The sequence below is a fragment of the Myxine glutinosa genome, chromosome 10, assembly GCF_964187855.1.
Source record: "Myxine glutinosa chromosome 10, kmMyxGlut1.1, whole genome shotgun sequence".
Lineage (NCBI taxonomy): Eukaryota > Metazoa > Chordata > Myxini > Myxiniformes > Myxinidae > Myxine > Myxine glutinosa.
This window is the reverse complement of record NC_136270.1, coordinates 113089276-113104553: the sequence shown is the minus strand read 5'-3', so window position 1 is coordinate 113104553 and position 15278 is coordinate 113089276. Positions and strand designations below refer to the sequence as shown.

General features: G+C 45.4%; 1 protein-coding gene across 1 annotated transcript in view; it reads left to right on the top strand.

The window, feature by feature from the left end:
* LOC137433862 (small integral membrane protein 11) overlaps window positions 1–14330 on the top strand; it is a 34863-nt gene extending 20533 nt beyond the window's left edge. The window contains exons 2-3 of the mRNA XM_068126271.2: window positions 12371–12499; window positions 13629–14330. The gene's annotated coding sequence lies outside the window, so the exon portion shown is untranslated. The remainder of the gene's footprint in view (window positions 1–12370; window positions 12500–13628) is intronic.
* The last annotated feature ends 948 nt before the right edge of the window (window positions 14331–15278 follow it).

The following is a 15278-nucleotide window of genomic DNA, read 5'->3' as shown; positions in this document are numbered from 1 at the left end:
AAGTGGTGGAAGTATTGGTCAGAAGAAGAGTGGACATATGTTGTGTGCAGGAGACGAGATGGAAGGGAAATGGGGTGAGAATGGTGAAGGGTAGGCAGGGACATAAATACAAGTTTGTGTGGCAAGGGTGCCCAGAAGGCGTGAATGGTGTTGGTGTCCTGTTTTCTGAGGAGTTTGTCGACAGTGTGGTGAGTGTGACTAGAGTGAGTGAAAGGTTGATGATGGTGAAAATAATGATTGGAAAGCTCTTGTTGAACGTCCAAGAGACGATGCTGGTGTATTGTCTCTTGGACGACAATTCACAATCACAATCAAATCATTGAGGGAGTCACAAATCACAAATCGCAATCAAGAGACAATTCACAATCAAAAAGACAACTTTCACCGATTGGAAACGGTGAAAGTATTGTAGAGGATGATGTGGTTGAGCTTGAAAGTGGTTGGATGTCAATGAAACATAGTCTGTTGGGAGCCGTTGGTGAGGTATGTGGATGGACAAAAGGACCACCGAGGCACTCGGAAACATGGTGGTGGGATGATGAAGTTGGAAAGAAGATTGACGAGAAGAGGAAGAAGTTCAAGGAGTGGCAGAAGGCGTAGGGTATGGGGGCAGAAAAGGCAGAGCATGAAAGTTATAAGGCAGCCAAGAAGGCTGCAAAGAAAGAGGTAGCAAAGGCGCAGGAGGAATGTCGGAAAATGTTCGGAGAATGCTTGTATTTGGAAGAGGGTCAGAGAGCGGTATTCAGGATTGCAAAGCAGATAGCGAAAGAGAGGTGTGATGTGATGGGGGTGAGTTGCTTGAAGGATGAAGTGGGACAAATCGTTGTGGACCCAGATGGAATTAAAGGAAGATAGAAGAAATATATGGAAATACTTTTGAATGCAGAGAATGAATGGGATGGCAACACAGAGAGTAACCCAGTTTTAGGACGGGCAGAGAAGATAACCGAGAAGGAAGTTGAGGAAGCGATAAAAGCAATGAAGAGTAGAAAAGCGGGAGGGCCGACGGGAGTTGTGGGAGATATGTTGAAGGCACCGGGAATTGGGGTGTGAAGAGAATGACAGAGATCTGCAATCTGGAGGTGAAAGAAGGCCGCATTCCAGTGGATTGGGAACTGAGTACCCTCGTCCCTCTATACAAGGGGAAAGGTGACCCTCTGGACTGTGGCTCGTATCGAGCGATAAAGTTATTTGAGCATGGAATGAAGGTATTGGAAATGGTGTTTGAGAGGAGGATAAGGAAGAAAGTGAATATCGACGAAATGCAGTTTGGATTTATGCCAGGAAGAGGAACGACAGATGTGCTTTTTATTGTGAGGCAGTTGCAGGAGAAGTACATGGACAAGAGGAAGAAGTTGTTTCTTGGGTTTGTTGATTTGGAGAATGCATTCGATAGGGTTCCACGTGAAGTAGTGGCATGGGCATTGAGGAAGGTAGGAGTGGAGGAATGGTTGATCAGAGTCGTGATGGCAATGTACAAAAGAGCACGCACAGCTGTAAGGACGAAGGACGGGAACAGTGATGAGTTTGATGTGAAGGTGGGAGTGCATCAGGGGTCGGTACTAAGTCAACTACTATTTGTAGCTGTGATGGAGGTGCTGGCTCGGAACGTAAAGGAGGGTTTTCGATGGGAGTTGTACGCAGATGATCTGGTGTTGATTGTAGAAAGTATGGATGGACTGAAGGAGAAGATGAACAAGTGGAAGGAATGTATGGAGACAAAAGGTCTGAAGGTGAATATCGGAAAAACGAAGGTGATGGCAAGTGGTAAAGCATGTGGTGAGGTGGAAATAACTGGGAAGTGGCAGTGTGCTGTGTGCAGGAAGGGTGTCGGAGTGAATTCCATTCAATGTACAATGTGCGCTGAGTGGGTTCATCAAAAATGTAGTGGTTTGAGAGGGTCATTAACGAGTGTGGCAGCTACATTCAAGTGTAAGGTGTGCACAGAGGGAGCTGCAGATGGAGGAAATGTTGAGTTGGATCTTGGAGACGGCATGAAGCTGGAAGGTGTGAAAACATTGTTACCTAGGAGACATGCTGAATGGAGAAGGTGGATCAGACTCGGCAACGGTTCCTCGAGTGAGATGTGCATGGAAGAAGTTTTGGGAACTGAGTGGCGTGCTGACGAGGAGGGGAGTGTCGTTGAAGCTGAAGGGAAAGGTGTATGCTGCATGTGTGAGACGTGTTATGATTTATGGGAGCGAGACATGGGTAATGAACGTAGAGCAGCAACGAAGGCTGGAAAGGGTGGAAATGCGAATGGTTCGGTGGATGTGCGGAGTGTCGTTGAGAGAGAGGAAGACAAATGATGAATTGCGAAAGATGTGGGTATCGAGCCTGTGATGGATGCTGTGAAGAGAAACAGTTTGAGATGGTTTGGTCATGTGTTGAGGAAGGATGAAAGTGACTGGTTGAGAAGAGTGATGGAAATGAATGTAGAAGGAAGTAGAGGACGGGGAAGACCAAGAAAGACTTGGCTAAAGATGGTCGAAGAAGAAATGCGGGCAAGGGGGCGGTTAACAAGGGGAGATGCAGAAAATAGGGCAAAATGGAGAAGATTGTCATGGGGACAGCAAGGCTATCCCCTGCTCTTGCAGGGGAAATGGCCTTAAAATGCCTGTTGTTGTATTCTAATTGCCATTGTACCATTTTAATTAAAAGGAAAATTATTCATGAAAACGAGTTTTGATCATTTCAGTTTTTTTTTATTTTAAAACAAAATTGCGGATAGTTTGGGGACTCTGGTGTTGAAAGGGAGGGAGGAGAAGGGGTTGTCGTGATAAATCAGGTGTGTGCACTGTCGATTAATGCATAATACATAATACTTTGAATGTACAATGTGGGGTATCGGGTATGCATGTGGATTCATTGGTAATGTGAGGTAGTGCACGTATTCTTGTATAATGGAACTAGTGCGTAAACCCGCCTTCCAGGAGCGAGTTCCCTTATCGGCCCATTGGTCCATCACAATGGAAAAATAACCCAAATACAGCCTGTGGCTGCTGGTTGCATCATTGCTGGGAGCACAGCTGTACCACTGATTTCCTGTTACCAGTCGGCAGGCTGTCAACCCACCTGGTGTTATTTAATGGCATGACAGGGGCTCAAACTCAAGACCCTGAGATTTTAAGCCAGCCACCTTGGCCGTTAAGCCAGGCTTAATAACCTGGCTTAATAACACCTATGGAAAATCCGGAAAAAAAAAAGAAAATATCTCGTAAAAAAACCTACGTATTGACCCTTTGAGTATATTTTGAAATTTTCGTCGAATCGGCCCAAGGGTCTTGGAGTAGTTACCCAACATACATACAGACACCAAACATACACCTCATGTAAAGTTTTGGCTTTTTCAACATATTTCAACATACAGCTATTTGATCTTCATTTCAACAATATTGATAGATAAAGGTGATATAATATAACAAATATCATGAAGCATTTACATTTTGTAGTCCATTGTATAATTTAAATAAACATAAATGCAAATTTCGCATGTGGAAAAAGTAAGTACACCCCTACATTTATCACTACTTCAAATACCTAAAATTAGAATCAGGTGCACCAGCTCAGGTGCAAATGATTAGAACATCGTCAGAGAGGATCTTGGAGGAACCTGTCTTATTTAAACCTCAGACATTTAGTTTGGTTTGCTCTTTGTTGTTGAAGTGTGTGGCGTCACCATGCCTAGATCAAAAGAGCTCTCTGAGGCCTTCAGAAAGAAGGTTATATATGCCTACGAGTCTGGGAAGGTATTTAAAAAGATCTCCAAACAGTTTTAAATCTCTCATTCGACTGTCCGGAAGATCATCTACAAGTGGAGAAGATTCCAAACAACTGCCAACTTGTTCAGGCCAGGCCGCCCCAGCAAGTGCAGCCCGGGAGCAGACCGCAAGATGCTGAAAGAAGTCTCTAAGAACCCCAGAATGTCATCACGGGACCTACAGGTAGCTCTTGCCACTGTTGATATCAAAGTGCACGAGTCTACCATTAGTAAGAGGCTGTACAAATTTCATCGACATGGGAGGTATGCCAGTAGGAAACCTTTGCTGTCCAGAAAGAACATCAGGACAAGACTAAAGTTTGCCAATGAACACCTCGGCAAAGACCAGCACTTCTGGAACAATGTGCTCTGGACAGATGAGTCAAAGGTAGAGATATTTGGCCACAGTACCAGAAGACATGTTTGGCGAAAACCAAAGACAGCATTTGACCACAAGAACCTGATACCAACTGTAAAGCATGGTGGTGGAAATATTATGGTTTGGGGCAGCTTTGCTGCATCAGGGCCTGGGCAGCTCACCATCAAAGAAGCCACTATGAATTCTTCATTGTACCAGAGGGTGCTTGAGGATAATGTGAGGCCATCTGTCGGAAAGTTGAAGCTCAACTGAAGGTGGACTTGCAACATGACAATGACCCTAAACATACCAGTAAATCCACCAAGGAATGGCTGAAAAGAAAGAAATGGAGGGTTCTGGAATGGCCAAGTCAAAGCCCGGATCTAAATCCCATCGAGATGTTGTGGGGGGATTTGAAACGAGCTGTTTGGGCACAGACAAGAAACCCCTCAAACATCGCACAGCTGAAAGAATTCTGCATGGAGGTGTGGGCAAAAATTTCTCCAAGTTGATGTCAGAGACTGGTAGACAGTTATAAGAAACGTCTACTTGAGGTTGTTTCTGCCAAAGGGGGCAATACCACCTATTAGAGCCAAGGGTGTACTTACTTTTTCCACATGCAAAATTTGCATTTATGTTTATTTAAATTATACAATGGAATACAAAATCTACATGTTTCATGATATTTGTTATATTGTATCACCTTTATCTATCAATATTGTTGAAATGAAGATCAAATAGCCTCATGTTTAAATATGTTGAAAAAGTCAAAACTTTACATGGGGTGTACTTACTTTTTCACATTCCTGTATGTACTACTAGATATGCTCTAAGCCTTAGATATGCTCTAATTGAATTGTATCCAATATGAACTTCTTTAATATTTTATCGAGTCTAAGGGTTATGAATCGTACTTTATATATAATCCAGAAGTGTTTATTTGCTTGATTTTGATGCACTCCTGAACTGCTGGATGGAATTATATGAAAACTGGGGGTTGTACTCAGGGATGAGGTGAGAGGTGGGTGAGTGAATGGGGAGGTTTTAGGTTGTTAATAAAAATCAGTCCTGGGGTTTCAGGGTCGGGGGAAGACCTCCAATTCTCTCTATGTAAATGTATGTCATATCGTGCCACTACCGGTGGAGGTGGGTATTACAAGCCACCTGTCCAAAATTCTGTGGGGGGAATTATCCCGTCCGTAAAGATAGGTTCATTCCTCGTATATGATAGTAAGGGAAAACCTCTAAGCAAGGAAGGTCGACATCGATCGTGAAACTATATGCTCTATGTAGAATGTTTAAATGTATTGCTTTGCTGGACTGACTGACTATATGGACACAGCTGAAGTCGTGGATCTACTGAAGTCTACCCACGGCCACCTTTTTGAGAGGCCTGTGGCTGAAAGGGTCGAAATTTCTGAAGAGCCCAACGGATGGCCCAAGCAGCTGAAAAATCGGTCACTCGCTACAAGTTACCAAAGTTAATGCTGTACCAAAGTTTTAGGCATATAACTGTTACGTGCTCCTCCCCAAACCCCGGTCACGGTGTACCTCCGAGCCCCGAAAGGAGTCACGGCAGAGTGCTATTATGTGTGCCAATGACCAATGGTGAAACCACACCAATCAATCGATACCAAAAACCAAGTATTGTCTTAATATCGCACAATATAATAACTTGCGCAAGTACAAGAAAACCTCAATTGCACAGCAAACACCATATAATTCCTATGATGGTACCACCAGTTTCTTAACTCAATAACTCACGGTACTCCACGTGAGCGAAATGTAACACCCCCAAAGTCACTGTCACGACACCAGGTCAAAGTCTATCCACGCTCCGGTGATCACAAGAACAAAGGTCGTACTGAAACCTGACCCCAGGACGGCTGACAGTCGACGCTGCAGACGAGCCGCTTGGTGAGGTGGCGGGCCGACGTCGGTCAGGCAAAAGTTCACCCAAAAGGTGACTGGGAATTCACACCTTCGGTTCACCAGACAATGACACTGACATGAACGAGCAGCAGTTCCCAAGCGGAGAACCGAGAATTCCCAAGTGAAATCCACGACACACACGAGAACCAGGCGAATCGCTGGTGCGAGGTGAAATGGCTGGTCCGAGGTGAAATGGCGGACGGGCCTGTAATGGAGGCGTACCTGCTCTCCAGCAATGATTCACTTTCGGAACCAAAAGCAAAACCCGTCATGCAGGTTTATCTGCCACAGCAATAACGACACTGTCACAGGAATCCCTTTCCCGGGGAAACCAATATTCGCTCGTGACCAATGTCCACCAGCGTCCGCTTGACACCTCGAAGCAGATTGGCCTTCCTTTCCCGATCTCCCTTGATCCTCCCCAGCCTCTTCTTCTTCGTCCTCTTCCGGTTTCTCCCGATCCATTTCGTTTTTCTTTTGAAACACTAATTTTTATCTTTTAAGACAGTTATCTCCATTTCACACTCAAACTGTAACAATAATAACTAGCCGAAACCCGTGGAACATCCACGGAAGGGAGGATGTGGTGTATGGATAGAGTGTACCATTATGGATGGCATAGGGGATTTGCTTGTCCGAGTAAGAGTTAGGAAGAAAGATGAGAATGAAGAGTGCGTATATGAACAACGATCGCCGACACCGGCACAAATGCATGCTCTGTATTGTCCACTCAGTGGACGGCTTGCTTTCGCCTTCGCCTGTCCAATCAGCGGACGGCTTGCTTCGCCTTCGCCCAACAGACGCCAATACGATGGCGTCGTAAGATGGCATCATATCGGCAGTTAATCGGATGCTTTTGGGCCCCAACGTCAGCTAATTCAGATTTTTAGAGTATGGCTGTCGTGATAAACAAAGCGCGCGGTTCGTAGATCTTAAATCCATTAGTGCCGTGGGCATCGGGTCACTGGGCGCGGCGTAAAAGGGATAACAAAGTCGAGTCCTTACGCTATTATTATATAGATACATGAAACTAAAAATGCTTCAAGTGGATGATAACCACAAAGACGGAAGTGACGAATCCGTAACAATAACTAATGTAACCATTGCTGTTCAGGAAATCATCGTACTCTATATTGAGGTGTCTGTGAGTTTGTTTGTTTGATGTCTGTGCACTCCTGACCTGCTGTGCAGAATGAGTTGAAAACGTGTGGTTGAATTTGGGGCATGCACAGGAAGGTTTTAGGTGGTTAGATGAATTTGTAGTCCCGGGAGTTAAAGGTGGGGAAAGGGAGGCGGTGGAAGCATCCCAATTCTCTCCATGCTGATATGTAAGGCACAGCGCCGCTCCCGTTGGGAGGGGGTATTACAAGTCAGAGTAAAATATGCCAATTCTGGGGCAATTGTCCTGTCTGTCAAGACGGATTGTACAATAGTCATTGTGCATGTGTGCGTGCACTTCTTTTATGCTTCTGCCGACGCAGTCGCCAGAGACATGTTTTCAGGTTGTTTATATACACTCCAGATCATCTGAACGGCAAACTGGTGCACGGGAAGCTTAAAGGCGGTTCGATTTATTTAAATAATCCCAGGGTTTTTATTTGGGGTGGGAGGATGACCCCAGTTCTCTCTTTAAATATGTATGGCATAGTGCCACTCTCCATGAGAGCAAGTATTACAGATCATACTAAATCAGCAATTTCTGGGAGAGTTATCCCATCCACAACAGAATTTCTTCATTAGTTACCCCACACACACAAAGCGAATAGTGGGGTTAAGCAGTTGCTTCACTTCTGTCTGTCAGTCTCTGTCCTTCTGTCAATAAATATCAGTTTATGATTGATGAACGACTTCGTTTAAATGGAATGTCATACAGTACTTTGAACCTGTAGTTTAGCAGTATTTTAGCTCTGAATTTGGCCCGATCGCGCATGAGCAGAGGCGTGAGATATTTTTTTTTTACTCTGCCTCCCCACCTGGCAGTCAAACAAAATTGAAAATCATTCCAAACAGGAAGCATGCTGTTTTTAAGGATGCCATGATGACAAAAACAACAGGCACAAATAACTAATGTAGCGTGGTAGATAGGGAGGTGTATAAGATACTGTGTCTGCAGTGGAAAACTTCCTTTTTTTTTTTTTTTCTTCAACCCTTAAAATGTTTATTTTTACCTCTGCCACCAAAGGTGGATGGAAATTATGTTTTCACCCCTGTTTGTCTGTGAGCAAGATATCTCAAAAAGTTAAGGACGGATTCGGACGAAATTTGGCAGAGATGTAGCGTATGTGACAAGGATGAAATGATTAGATTTTGGTGAGGATTTGGATCCGGCTAGTAGAATTTTTAAAAGTGATTCTTCACCATTGGGAGATATGACCAAAAACGATACATAGCAGGATATCTCAAAGTTGTGGATGGATGATTTTGATTAAATGTGATTCTGTGTTGTGATTTTTCTGGTCTACTCTGGGATACAAAATGTAAACTGTTCACCTGGCGGAGGTATGCTCTGTACTGAGTGCCGTTCTAATATTTAAATTGAATTATATACCTGAATACTTTATTAGAACACAAATCACATTTTTGCCACTTTTAAAACCGTTCAGTTTAGCAGTACTTGGACATGTTAAATAAAGTGGTGTATAAGACACCGCATCAATGGCGGTAAACTTTTAGAATACGTTTTTCAATGTGACTTTTTATTTTAAGACTGCACAGGGAAAGATGTTCTCTGACCTCTCTAGTTATAATTGCTTCGAGGAATGGTTTTACGAAAAAGGTGGTGTTGTTTTTGTTTAAGGGCTAAATTGAGCGGGGGTCAGGGGAGTACAATTTGAGCAGAGGAGAAAATAAAAGGTACAATGAGTTAAGATGTTACTCTATCAATGAGATTTCTTGAAAAATGGGCACCTTTGTCTAATATGCTTGGAATCCCAGTATTTATATTTCTTTGAATCAATAAATTATTCTCAAGTCCCAAAATTTCGGCACTGAATTTTGTTCACTTTTTGTCCAACCAACTATCTTCTCATCTGAGACCAATACTTGCATGCGGTAAGTGCTCGTCACGCCAATCGCCCTCCCTCCGATGAGGGCCCGTGCACCTGCATCATGGTGGATGGCATTGACACAGCTGGCAGTGCTTGAGCTATGACGCCATCTCGACACTGAGACGGGTACAAGTCCCAGGGATATGCCTCTGGAACGTCCCTAGTCACATTTTTCAACACCTCCGCCATCGCCACGTAATCGTCCTTGGGAAACATGCCCGTGGATGAAGGTGATAGATGGGAGCGATGGCTATGTGCGAGGACAAACGAGCGACGGACAGGTATTCCGTGGGTGAAAAGAATCTTGGGACGCATCTGTGTTTGCCCGATGGGGAGGATAAGATACTCGGTTTAAAACGCAACACACGTGGTTTTCCCACGTGATCTTACTCTTTGGTGTATTTGTTTATCCGAGCATTGCTTGCTGTTTTTGTGTAAATGTATTATTTAAAATTACCTTTTTCTGGAAATGTTCCGCAATCGGTTTTCTCCAATGCAAGATCGAAATGTGCACATGTCCACCAAGCAACGTTTGGGACAAAATAATTTGACCTTTTTAACTGAACAATCACCGGTATTTTTCTTGCGGTCTATGTCAGGGACTTGCTGATAAACCCTTGTATACATAAACATGCACACCTGTTTCTCTCCCATTTGTCTTCAGAAAGTGGGGAGGGAGGTTGGGGAGGGAGGTTGGGTGTAGGGCAGCAGGTGTGGGATGGGATGTGGGAAAGAGGGTCAGTTGGAGGTTCTGCGTTGTTGTTTGGAATCCAGCAAGACTATGCACAGCTGCATTTAAAAATAATAGAAAATAAAGTGTTTCGTGTTGTGTCGAGTGTCTTCTGGTGAACGAAATGTGTTTGCTAGTGCTGCTTTTCCACCCTCCTCCTTTGCGGTGAACCTTTCCTCCCCTCTGGCTTGTTTCGATGTCGGTTTGAAGCACGACACAGTGCGCCTGCCGTGCAGGGAGCACAGACTCTGGGATGCGTGCCACAGCCATGCATCACGCCAGCAGCAGCTGCGCGGTGTGCACCGCCGCCTGTGTCATAGCCACCTGTGTCACCGCCATTGCTGTTTGTCTCCGAACCATCCCGGCAACCGTAACTCACGTGGCGCCATTACATTACCGGTGCCTTTTTACGTACATGCTCGGGGTAGCATGTGGGCGGACGGCGAGGGGAGGGTGCACCTGCTTTGCCATTTAATCCTCAGGTTGTAGATCCTGATCCTGCCTTGGCGTCACTTTCTGTACTGCAGATGGACAACGACGGCCGCTCAAAACTGGGGGGTTTTAATTCGCTTTCCATTTATTATTTGATGTTCTTCCAAATGTATTTATTTTCAGGCCAAAGCAGCGAATGATTAGGGGAAAAAACGATTCAACCTCAAATCTGCATTTGTTTTAGGTTCTTTGACACATTAAATACAACCGGAGTGACGTTGATGGTGCGCCTTCGCACATTCCCACGCTTCCCACCTAAAGCAAAGTTAAAAGATGGCAAAAAGTTCCATCAGGAATGATTCGATATCAAATTTGGAATTTTTCTTTTTGGCAGGGCCAAAAAGGAAAATGTTCTTGCACTTTCTTAATATGCGGAGATCATAACTACCATGTTTGGTGAAATTCTGCCCAAATGTTTCGGAGGAGCTAGCGTGACGCACGGACGGAAAGATGAGTGGACAGACAGACAGACAGACAGACCCGATTACAATATCCCCTCGTTTTTTGTTGTTTTCAAAAAGTGTGGGGATAAAAAAAAAATTGAGGCTCATTCTAAAGTTGCGTGGCAGAGGATTATTGACATACCAACAATGGTTCTTCTTAATAGGGACAGGTTGGGATATTATTTTACAATTTTCTTAAGCTTGTAAAGATAAATGGCATCATGCCAGGTGTGCAGCAGCTTCACCGGGCTCTTATTTCCCAGAATTCCATGTATACCGAGCACTTTTAGAATACATTCTGCTGAACATCCAGCAATAACGGCTGTGGAAGCAGCAATTGACAGCATGTCCGTTCTATTCTATTTATTGTTGGACAGGTCTTACCCTCCTCTCTCCTGCACCAATATCAGCAGCACCCCAATATGTGTAGAGTGTGGTTCGTGCAGCAGCCTTCCTGGGTTGGAATTGCATATTTTCTTTGTAGAAATGATCTCCGAGTCCCCTCCCCTCCATCGGTTCGTTCGACAGACATTTCGGCAGCATGGAGAGAGACTGTCAACACACATGTGCAGAGTTCTCTGTGTAACGAAGACGTGCATTGGCAGTTCAGTGCCACCACAACATGCATTGGGAGTTTTTGGTGCCACCACAACATGCATTGGGAGTTTTTGGTGCCACCACAACATGCATTGGGAGTTTTTGGTGCCACCACAACATGCATTGGGAGTTATCGGTGCCACCGGGACACGCATGGATAGTTCTCTGTGCAATTGGTACATGGTTCACTTTGTATTGCACTCGGTTGCTTGAAAGCACGTACTGCCAAAAACGTTGTTTGAGGTCATGCAGGAAAAGTAAAATAAGTCTGCTCAAGCAAGACAGTCGACCACTGTGGAGGTAGCCATATGGATTGTGGACATGTTTCAACCACCTCTCCTGAGATGTCCCCGGGAGTTCTCCGAACTTCAATATTCATGAGTATTTTATCGGCTCAGGCGCTCCTTCTGAGGACGACACGGAAAGGCTTTTTCACATTCATTAACTTCATTTACAAGTTGAGCAGCCGAGCTGGAGCTAGTTTCTCCTGGCACCAGGCCAACATGCCATGCTCGCTCCACCCCCTACCCCTCTCGCCCACACATACAAAAAAGGCCGTTAAGCTCACACAATCTAACCTCCGCCCATCATGTGGGCGATCGCATCGCCAACCTTCAATCGATCTTCCTCGGTGAAATTGTCACCGTGGCTATTATTACTTTTTTCTGTGTTGTGTTGCTGTTTCTTCTGGTGTTGCTGTTTTTTATTTTTTTCCGAATCGTGGAATTTGCTCATGATTTCCATACTGTTTTTAGAAATTGTGTCGAAGATTTCCAGTGTGTTTATTTTTTCTGAGGTCTTGGCCGTGTTGTATCAAAGCCTCATGGAGGATGGCTCCAAAACGATCACGATTTCTGTTATCTTTGGGTGTTCCTCTCAGCTCTCTCACCGAATTTCACCGTAACACGACCCGGGGAACAAGCAGCCTTTTGTTTGCGCCTTGCTTTGTGTACATTATTCAACGTAAACAATATTCTGACTGGCCCTCTCTGCCGCTTGTTTACTCCCCAGGCTCTTCTCCTCTGGTCGTGCGGGAACTTCGCTTTGACAATTTGCTGACCTTGCGTCCTGCACTTCTCAACACCTCGCGGCCTCAACAGGGGGACATCGTCTACACCTTGCTTCCTGGGAAAACTAAAAGTAAGTTTTCTATCCTGACAAAGACGGAGCTACCTTGAGATGTGCGGCTCTCCCTCTTTCTCCCGTCACTACAACGTGGTGTGAAAGTCCGTATGAAATGGTGACGTCCTGCGTGGAGAAGGAGATTCATGATGTAAAATAACGTCTCCATTGTGAGGTCCACAATTTTGTTGCTTTTTAAGGGGAAACAGAGACTCGAGTTCGAGGTTTGGTTTAAACGCGCACTCTTATTCTCAGTGAAATCTCTCACTGGGCAGCATGTGTTTGCGAGCACGGGTAAACGTCGCTCTTCCATCGGGTTGAGCGAGTCACGGTGCTCTTTGTGATGAAAAGCTGGAAGGAAATGTTTTAGACAATGGCCCAGGCAACGGATGAACGCATATAAGCAAAATCACAGCTCTGCTCTCCCACCTTCCCCATCCTCTCCTCCTTTCCTTCCACTTACCCTTGTCCCCTCCCCCACTCAAGTCCTCCCCACCCCACACTGCCCTCCCCCCCCCAACACACACACACACACACAGCGCAATTTCCTGAACAGGTGTTTCCTTCCTGCCCCACATTCTCGTTTTCAGAGGCAGCCTTTATTTTTGCGGCCTTCCCATTTTATCACTTCCTTCAAGTGCACGCATGTTCTTCCCGAGGCCTCTTTGAAAAACTTTTGCCTCTCCCTGCAAGAGCAAAGGAGCAGCTGTCTTAAATTGATGACCCACCGTGTATAAAGTTCAGCAGACTGTTGGAAACCCTTCACTATAAAAGCCTGCGCTTCTGTCTCTTCCTCTCTTTTCTCCTGTCCCTCTACTCTCCACCCCCTCTCTCCACCCCCTCTCTCCACCCACTCTCTCCACCCCCTCTCCTCCCCTTCTTTCCTCCCCCTCTCTCCACCCACTCTCTCCACCCCCTCTCCACCCCCTCTCCTCCCCTTCTCTCCACCCCTCTCTCCACCCCCTCTCTCCACCCCCTCTCTCCTCCCCCTTTCTCTCCTCCCCCTTTCTCTCCTCCCCCTTTCTCTCCTCCCCCTTTCTCTCCTCCCCCTTTCTCTCCTCCCCTTCTCTCCTCCCCTTCTCTCCACCCCCTCTGTCCATCCCCTCTTCATTATCTCCCTATCTCTACTTCTTTCTTTCCCCCACAGACCAGATTCCCTCTTCGACCGAACAATGGTGCTTCCTCCATGCCTTGAGGCTGCAATTGCCTATATGTGACCAGCAAAGAAGAAAAGTCAAACTTCTACCCTGATCTATACCCTGACGTACCTCTGTGTTCTGCTCCAATGTTCTCATTGCATTTGTAAGGAATTGCATCCGGCGTGAGTTTTTAATGGACACCCGACTGAACATTTTACATTATTTTCTGTTTCCCGTTTATTGGTGTTCGTGTGCACCCTCACTACCCTCACTACCCTCACTACCCCCACTACCCCCTACCCCTTCCTCCTAACCATTCCAACCCTCCCCTGGGCCCAGCAGTTTCCCAGTGGGAGGCGAATTATCACTTTGGGTTATTCAAATCGCAGTATATTGTGCGACCGCCATCTCTACATCTAATCCTTAGCCGGCAGCTCAAATGTATCGCTGCATTTAAAGTGTCAATGCAACCAAAGGGGCGCAAATGTGAGAGATATATATTTGAAAACATGTCAGCCCTTGGTAGTAATCGAGGGAAGCCATCTTGCCAACAACTGTGGAGTGGATAAGGTAAACTGGAAGGGCATCATTTTTACTCGACTTGGTTTTGTAAAGTTTTGTCTCCCCCACCTCGCAATGCCTTGATTTATTGTGCTGGAGTGCGACGTTATATTCACAACCCCGACAACAAAATAAAGTGTTGAACTATACAGCTTATTGTTATCATTGGAGGAACGTTATTGAGGAAACCATTTGCGGTGCGTTTTATTCGGAACTGTTCGGGTCAGCATGAAAGTAGTGCCTTTTATTTTTCAGTTTTGAAGGGAAGCTACGCGAGATCACAGGTGAAAGGTTTATAATATCCCGGCCATTTTGGGTTGAGCGGCACTGTGATTGATCGCGTGACAACATCACAACACACTTTCAAAAGTGCTGCCTGGCTACAGGTGCACACGAAGCGGAGAACTGTTGGTGAATTTCTTACTGGGCAGAGGTTCCTCGAGTCTAGTGGATGTTCATCGGTTTTTATTTATTTGTTGAAGTTTGCCACCGAGCCACTAATTTGTAAAGGGCTACAAAGAAAAAGAAGAGGAAAAGCTGGCAAAACCTTCAGCGGGTCCTGAAACAAGGAAACCTCTTCACAGGTCGAGGCCAGGTGCAAAAATAATTTCTCCCACCTCCATACGAAATGGTCGGCCTGAAACTGCGGTGACCCCGGGAATACAAGTTTGTTTGGCGCATTGCAGTTGACAGAGGCGATGTGGAAAAATAACTTCACATTTGCCACGTGTGTGCACGTATTCCCTGCACCTTTCATTTATTCTGCCATCGTTTTTATGTGTCGGTGAGGACCCATCACCAGGGACGCGATGTGGAAAAAAAACGATGATGATGAGGACCCATCATCCCATGATCCCATGACCCATCATCTCATGAGGACACATCATCATGAGGACCCATCATCCCATGATCCCATGAGGACCCATCATCTCATGAGGACCCATCATCCCATCATCATCGCATCATCATCCATGAGGTCATCATCCCATCACCATGAGGTCATCATCATGATGATGGGTCATCATCATCATCATGATGGGTCATCATCATCATCATCATGAGGTCATCATCCCATCATCATCATCATGTCATCATCA